General features: G+C 52.2%; 1 long non-coding RNA gene across 1 annotated transcript; it reads right to left on the reverse strand.

Moving 5' to 3' along the window:
* Positions 1–3,557: 3,557 nt before the first annotated feature.
* Positions 3,558–5,025, reverse strand: LOC135408731 (uncharacterized). The gene is made up of 2 exons (XR_010427804.1): positions 4,582–5,025; positions 3,558–3,966 (listed from the first exon to the last, which is right to left on the reverse strand). It is a non-coding gene; the product is annotated as an uncharacterized LOC135408731 (long non-coding RNA).
* Between the last annotated feature and the right edge of the window lie 2,854 nt (positions 5,026–7,879).

Genomic DNA, 7,879 nt, shown 5'->3' on the forward strand with positions numbered 1-7,879 from the left:
AAGCCAAAGTTTGTGCATGCATAAGCGAAGAGGAAAACAAAGAGGTTTATTCTCTACTTCCCGTCAGCAGCCATGCCTGGCCACTTCAGGCAAAGCAGGGCTTCACCACACAGAGAGGCCGCTCAGAAGGCAAGTATTGTAAAAAAATGGATTTTCCCCCTTTCCTGTTCCTTTTGTGAGCTTTTGTAGCTGAGCTGACGCCATATATTCTGCAATCTCCCTTTGGTCCCTTTGGCTCAACTGGCCTGTCTCTATCCCCTCCCATGATCTTGCCCCCCATTCAAGGGAGGAAGCTGACAATGCCGATGCTGTGCCAGCCCTGCTCAGCAGTTGTCAAAGCACTGGTGTGATTAACCCCTTTGTAGCTCCCAATGCAAAGCACAGCACTGTGACGGCTGCAGTGAGAAAATGAACTCCAGCTCAGACAGACCCAACACACGTGGGATTCTGGAATGCCTCAGGGTTCCTTTGGTTCCACGATGCCCCCCGTGTCACCATGACACATCTGTCAGACCTGGCACTAAAAACACAAATCAAAAAATTCAGAAGAAGTCATCTTAAAGTCATGCTAAGCCTGTCTTCTACAGTCCAGAATCTACATATGTGTGACTGCAGATACTTGGGATGAGGGTAGATGCTCAGAGGAATTCATGGGCTTTGGTCTAGGAAATCTGTCCCCAAAGTTTTCACTGCCTTTTCCTCCTTGGACAGTTCCTGATGCCCGGAGGAAGCTCATGTCCAACAGCAGCTCCATCCCCCACTTCCTCCTCCTGGCATGCGAGGTCTGCAGCTCTTGCACTTCTGCTTCTTCCTGGGCCTCTCCCTGGCTGCCCTCCTGGCCAACGGCCTCATCCTCAGCGCCGTAGCCTGCCACCACCACCTGCACACCCCCAGGGACTTCTTCCTGCTCCACCTCTCCCTCTTGCACCTGGGTTGCATCTGCACCACTCTCCCCAAAGCCATGGCCAATTCCCTCTGGAACACCAGGGGCATCTCCTACTCAGGATGAGCTGCACAGGTGTTTTTTGCTTTTCTTCTTGATCACAGCGGAGCTTGCCCTTCTCACCATCATGTCCTACGACCGCTACGTGGCCGTCTGCAAAGTTCTGCACTACAAGACCCTCCTGGGCAGCAGAGCTTGTGCCCACGTGGCAGCAGCTGCCTGGGCCACTGGGAAGCGGGTCTGGCCCTGGGGCTGCAGGACCTGCCGCCTGAGCTGATGATCTCCTGAGCAGTCCAGACACGCAGTCACTGTCCCTGTCCTCTATTGCCTCCCTTTCTTGCTGCAGGACAAGAAACGACTGTGCTGCTCTGCTGGGCTGGGGCGGGGCAGGGAGATGGGGGACTGGGGAGGGGCTGGACTGGGCAGTTCCAGGGAGTAGAAAACCTCGAGGTTCATCTGAAGTGTAGGAGTGGGCAGGGTGGGAGCAATACAGGGCAGAGGTGGCTCCAGGCTCTGGGAGTGGCAGCAGGAGCCCAGGGAGACACCGTCCCTGCTGCAATGAACTGCCTGTGTGTGTGCGAGGGAAGGACTCGTGTCTCTGAACACCCCAGTGGGTGTGAGCAGTGCATCAGTCCAGCTCAGAGGTGGGCACCTCTCAGAGCCCTGACACATTTCTGTGTGTGACTCCAGGAAAACCCCCACTGTGCCAGGGAGTTATCAGATCCTTTGCTGTCACCCTCCTGGCGCCCTGTGTAATGATGAAACTAGAAAAGGTGATCATCTTACCCTGTAATTTTCTAAGGGGAGAAATGTCACTGCTGGAAAGAAGTGTCACTAAGGAGGGGAGAAGAGGGAACATCATTGTTTCCTTCAGCCTGTTCCACAGCAGGTTCCCCTGGAGCCCCAGGGACACCTGCGGGGAACCCAGAGGGGCAGAGAAAGGGCTGCCTTTGGCTCTTGCTGTGCTGCTGAACTGGGCCGGGCTCCTGGCACACAGGGAGCTCCTGGCAACCGAGCAGCACCGCAGAGAGACAGCTCTGCCCAGGAGCAGCTCCTCTGCACAGCCCTGCAGGGCCGAGGGCACTGTCTGTAGCCACGAGAGAAGAGAAGCAAGGCAGAGGGAGGTTAAAGGCAGCGGAAAGATGGGAGGTGTTCAGCTGAGATTTCCCTTGGGGACACAACTTCACACTCCTCTGCAGAGTGAGTCTACAGGTGCAGGGCAATGTCGCTTGTGTTCCTGGAGGAATCTCCTAAAGCTACCACATCCCACAGCCTCGCGCAGCTGTCAGGACTCTCCCAGTTTCTCTGTTGTGCAGGAGGAGGATGTTCTCCAGGGCAGGCCTTCCCTGCAGCACCATCAGAGGGACAGTGCAGGTGGGCTCCTTCTCCCAGGGATGGCTGCGGGCTGGGAAGGTGGGGGTGCGGCCCTGCTTTGCTGCAGCAATTTAATGCCACCCAAAAGGAGGGAGGTTAGATTTTTGCCTGTCAGTGCCCCCCTGGAAAGTCGAGACCCTTGTGTCCGTGGCATCTTTTAATGAGATCCTTCACGTAAAGATTCACAAGATCAGAGGGTGATTTGAGTGGCTTTGTCAGGGGGATCTCAGCCAACAACATGAAGACCCCTCAGCAGACCCTGCTGAAGTGTTTCCCACCGCTGGCAACTGAAAGAACTCACTCCAACAGTTCAGGGAATAACACTCTTTATTAATACAAATTGTGACAGGTTAATAAGGTTTGTCATCGGTGGTGATAAAGTCTGGCTGCAAAAATATGGTTAAAACAATCTTCTGACATCTATGAAGCAAGCACAAGTTCTGGTCCTAAAAGCAATAGTTAGTTAACATGCCTTGCCAGTGCCCTTGGCCATCTCCAGCACAGCTTGTCCCATACTGTCCCACAGCTGCTTCTGTTTCCCTGCAGGCTGCAGACACCCATCCGCACATGGAGTGATCTCCTCCTCCTTCTGGATGCTTCTCCCCCCACAGCAATGCCCTTGCAGGGACATTTCTTCCTCCTTGTCCCCTCTCTCCACCTTTCCAACTGCAGTGTGGGCCAGTGTCTCTGTCTCGGGCAGTTTCCTTCCTCCTAGGAAAGCTCCAGCCGGTGGGACACAGCCTTTCCAGCAGCATGCCAATCCCTCAGCCTTCTTGGGGCCTTTCCCCTGCCCTGAAGCAGCAGCTTCCGTGTGCTGTCCCCAGGCTGCTCCTTTCAGCTGCTGGCACAGACAGGGCCCAGCTGTGCCAGCTGCTGTCCCATCCTGCGCTCAGCACGAGGGACAGGGCAGCCCAAAGAGAAGCCCCGTTGCTGGAGTGAGCCCAGGCCCTCAGGCAGAGGGGATCTTCCAGTCCCTGTGACAGCCTGTTGGTCACAGCCTTGTGCTGGGCTGTCAGAGACCCTGCTCTGCCCCTCTCTGAGATGCCCCACGGCCTGAGGGACAGACACGGGGAGCTGTGTCACAGAAGCACATCCCAGGGCTGCATTCAGGTGGTTTCCAAGGGGATGTGACTCTCAAAATGAAGTGATCTCAAGACACTGTCCTTCCTGGCCTCTCTAGAAGTAGCTGATGGCGTTTGTGCTCACTCTGATTCCTCTCTCCACACACACACAGTGTGAATGCTTAACTCTCTTCTTTACAGTGCAAATATGCTCATTTGATGTTCCTCCATGGGGGACAAACAATCCTTATGAGGTGGAGAGATAGACCAGTGCTGGGAACAGTGATTGCAAGGGACTGGTCTGTGATGAGTGCACTGGGGCCCCTTGAGCAGGGGGCCCAGAAAATAGGGTCATAGACCAGACTATTTTGGTCACTGTTGGTCCTTCAAGAGTATTCATGGAGGCCTGGCTGTGGAAGGGACAGGGCTGTGTGCCCTCGTCCTGTACAGTCACCAACTTCAGCTCTTCAGTGGTGCTATATGCAGCAGGAAACTTCCTGGAGGTTGTTCTTGGCAGCAACTTTGAAAGAACACTTGAACCTTCAGGCACTGCCCTGAGGAGATCCCCTTTCCTTTTGGAGCTTGGTTCTGTCTGTTATAGGTAATCAGGGAATAAAATTTGCAGATCAAATAAAGTTGGGTTTATAATGTTATAATGTTATATTTAGTGCTTTGCTAAGTCACAAGTTTGAAAGTTGTGTAATAGCTAACCACAAGCTTTGTCAAGCTGCAGACTAACAAAACCACAACGCAGTGATAAATTGTCATGTTATAATCTATTGTTTTAAAAGTGCTTGTTCTAAGTACATTTGTAAGGAGCAGAGCTGAGGCAACAAGGAGGAGGGGGTCGATCACGAGGATCAGACTGAGAAACCGTTACCTACAGTGGAAATTTCCAGCATCACGGCCCATAGAGACTATAGACTATTGAACTATTGGCTAATACCCCTCAGCAACAGGACAAGCCCGTGAAAAGGGGAACCAAACAGGACTTAGCCCGCGAACCCAGAACCAATGGAAGGATGACACGATACTGGGGGGAGGTGGTTGCAAAAGGGTATAAAAGATGATGTCTTGTTGTTCTCCTTTGCGGACCGCGGCAGGAACAAGGGGTTTCCTCCGGTCGCCCATTTTACCTATTTGCTCTTCAATAAATTCTTTCATATTTTCAATTCAAAATTTTTCGAGTCTCTTGACTATAACATGTCCCAGCAGTGCCCATGGCCTGTCCCTGCCTGCATTGCAGGAGTGACACACAACAGAACTGCGACCAAGCTGGCAGAGCACTCAGGCTTTACACCAGCAATCAGAGGTGGATCGGATCAGAGGGTGGAAGTTAAAGGGAGCAGCTCTGGAAGACCAAGTATTGGCGCTTCCTGGAAGATCTACCATGCCAGGAGTCTTTTCCTATCCATCCCTGCACACAGAACTGTCCCTGAAATTCAAAGAAAGGTCTTGGGTAAAGGATCTCAGGAAAAAAAAAAAGACCGAAGGGCCCTTTGTATTTTTAAACACAGAGACTGATTCAAAGAAATCCTTAAACAATATGTAAAGCACACTTTTATTATGGCCAGGGAATACAGAGGGTTTCACCCGCCCGTGCATTCTGCTGAGAGAAGAAACACAACAGATTTTTACACATTTGGAAGAAGTGAGCTTCTGCTGGATTTCGTCCCTGGGATGGGGCAACCCCGGATGTACGGACAGACTGGGAATGACATGCTGCATAACAGTGCTGGAAAATGGCCTCTGGGGTCCTGGTGGATGGCCAGTTGGTCAAGTCAGTGGTGCCCTGGCGGGGGCTCATTGCTCGGTCACGCAAGGGTTTTCAGACACACGAGTCCTTCCCTTGTACACAGACACAGACAGTTCATGGCAGCAGGGGCAGTATCTCCTGGGGCTCCTGCTGCCATGCCTGGAGCCTGGATGCACCTCAGCCCTGTGGGGTACCACCTGCTCTGCCACTATCTGAGATGCCCCATGGCCTGAGAGATGGACACGGGGAGCTCTGTCCACAGAAGCACATCCCAGAGGTGCATCCAGGGGCTTTGCCAGGTTAAGAACTGTAAATGCAATGTGACAACAAGACACTCTTTGTCCCACGTAACTTCAAGGCTCCCCCAGGAGGCCGATGGCAATTGTACTTGCTCAAGGTCATCTCCCCACACCAACACCAGGTGTGTGCTCAAGACTTGTCTGTGCAATGCAAACAGAGACACCCTGTCTAGTCCTTCCGTGTCTCTCCAGGGAAGGCTAAAGAACCTCTGTGGGCTGTTAGTGCCAACCAAGAGTGGTTGGCAGGTCTGTGATGAATGCCCTGTGGAGTTGACCTGGGTTTTCCAGTGCACATGGCAATAGATCCCACCCTGCCCTGGTGGTCCTTCATGTCTCTCCCAGGAGCCTGGAAGTGCACAGACACTGCTGAGTTCTTTCCCCTAACACAGTGCCACTCTTGAGAGGTTCACTGGTGTTTTTTCTCCTCAATATGTTCTTGAGAGAGGATTTACCAGAAGACCTAAGCCTTCCGGCACTACCCCGAGGAGATCCCTTGGTAGGATGGAAATACTGTGCCGAGGGCGGCTGTGCCAGAGAAGTGCTAATTGCCTGTCCCTGCCTGCAGGCCAGAGGGCTGACACACTACAGCCCTTAGACTTAAACTTCCAGAGCGCTCGGATCTTACACCAACAGCTCTGGAAAAACCAAAGGCTGATGCTCCCTGGCAGTGGTGCTGTGAGCAGCATGACAGAAATGATCCAAACTACAGGCGGAGAACTGCCGGGGTTAGTTGACCAATTGTGAGAAACAGGGAACATGGTCCCGGACACTGGTGGGGAATCCCTTTGGCCAAAAAGTCCCTTGATAAGGGGCAGGCTTTTGAGACATGGAAGGGAAGGTTAGAGAAAGGGGTGTCTGGAGCGCTCAGCGTGTTAAATGTAGGAAGAAGACCTCAGTGATGTCACCAATGTCCCTGTGATGTCACTGATGTCCCCAGGGGTGGCACCCGTGTCCTCAAAGTTGTCACCAATGTCTTTGTGATGTCACTTTTGTCTCCAGGTGTGGCACCCTTGTCCTCAATGATGTCACCAATTTCCCTGTGTCTTTGCTGGCCTCTTTGATCTGAGAGGAATGTTCATCCATATGGGATTTTGGGACTCAGGCAGGCAGAATAAGTGAAGGGTTGAAAAAAGCAAACAACAGCCCTTGTCCCCAGGAAAGAAAGTCTGGAAGCTTTTGCTTTGTGGGCCAGCCTAGGTGCTCCATGGGCAGCAAAAGCTTTCTGTCCTGACATATTTGTTATGGGAGGAATCTTCCTCCATATGCAATTTTTGGACTCAGGCTGACAGTTTCAGCGCAGGGCTGAAAAAAGCAAACAATAGTCCATCTCCCTGGGAAAGGAAGACTGGAAGCTTTGGCTTCGTGGTGCAGTTGTTGGGCTAGCCTGGACACTCCATGAGCAGCAAGAGCTTTCTGTGCTGGCACCTTTGATGTGGGAGAAATATTCATCTGTATGCAATTTTGGGAGTCAGGCTGGCAGTTGAGAGGCAGGGCTGAAAACAGGAAACAACAACCCTTATCCCCAGTAAAGAAAGCCTGGAAGCTTTGGCTTTGTGTTGCAGTTGGTGGGTCAGCCTGGGGACTCCATAAGCGGCAAGAGCTTTCTGTACTGGCATCTTTGGTCTGGAAGGAATCTTTGTATGCAATTCAGGCTGTCAGGCTGTCAGTTGGGAGGCAGGGCTGAAAACAGGGATGAAGAGCCCTTATCCCCAAGAAAGAAATCCTGGAAGATTTTGCTTTGTGGTGCAGTTGGTGGGGCAGCCTAAGCACTCCATGGGCAGCAAGAGCTTTCTGTGCTGGCACCTTTGGTGTGGGAGGAATCTTCGTCCTTATGCAATTTTGAGAGTCGCGCTGGCAGTTGTCAAGACACCAGAAAAAAGCAAACAACAGCCCTTATCCAAAGGAAAGAAAGACTGGAAGGTTTGGCTTTGTGGTTCAGTTTTTGGCCCAGGCTGAGAACACCTAGGGCACCAAGAGCTTTCTGTGTTGGTACATTTGTTCTGGGAGGAAGAATTGAACAGCGTGACCCAACAACTTCCTCCCAGAACAAAGGTGCCAGCACAGAAAGTTTTTGCTGCTCATGAAGTTTCCAGGCTGACAAACCAACTGCACCACAAAGCCAAAGTTTCCAGACTTTCTTTCCTGGGGATAAGGACTGTTGTTTCCTGTTTTCAGCCCTACCTCCCAACTGCCAGCCTGATTCCCAAAATTGCATACAAAGATTCCTCCCAGAACAAAGGTGTCAGCACAGAAAGGGGCAGGTTCAGTTTGCCTTTGGAGAGAACGCACACACCTGCCCTCCCACCTGCAACTGGGAACTCTCCTACTGGGAGAGTTGGGAGGACTCAGTCCTGGAAGTGCAAGACACTGACGAGAGGCCCTTCCCTGGGGAGGGCATAGGCTGGAAATACTACATTGACCAAGACATTTCCCAGTGGGAAGATGA

This window comes from Pseudopipra pipra, unplaced genomic scaffold (assembly GCF_036250125.1).
Source record: "Pseudopipra pipra isolate bDixPip1 unplaced genomic scaffold, bDixPip1.hap1 HAP1_SCAFFOLD_57, whole genome shotgun sequence".
Classification (NCBI taxonomy): domain Eukaryota; kingdom Metazoa; phylum Chordata; class Aves; order Passeriformes; family Pipridae; genus Pseudopipra; species Pseudopipra pipra.